Raw genomic sequence first — 387 nt, 5'->3', positions numbered from 1 at the left:
CAGCGATCTTCTGTACACTACCAGAGGAAGAAGACTGTAACTGACTCTTCAGTAAAAGAATTAGTTACAAGAAAATAACTGCTAAATTGGTGAAGAAAACAACTACAGAATTATACTTAAAATATTTTTCAAAACTAAGCATGGAACAAAGATTTTCAGAGCAATATGGCTAAAATAATATGTCTTCCAGGGATTTAGAGTAAAATAAATCGTAAGAGGCGCTCTTCTACCTGAGGGAAACGAGACAGAACTTGGCAATGACTGTCAACAATGGCAAATTCAACCAAGCAGCAGCTCTCAAACAGATGAACACAGCTTAAGGTCTAGAGTGTGACCCATAGATTTGGCAAATCTATTTTTTTCCTTTTTAACTTTAAAAGAAAATAA

This window comes from Galeopterus variegatus, unplaced genomic scaffold, assembly GCF_000696425.1.
Source record: "Galeopterus variegatus unplaced genomic scaffold, G_variegatus-3.0.2 Scaffold12406, whole genome shotgun sequence".
Classification (NCBI taxonomy): Eukaryota; Metazoa; Chordata; class Mammalia; order Dermoptera; family Cynocephalidae; genus Galeopterus; species Galeopterus variegatus.
This window is presented reverse-complemented; position numbering follows the sequence as displayed.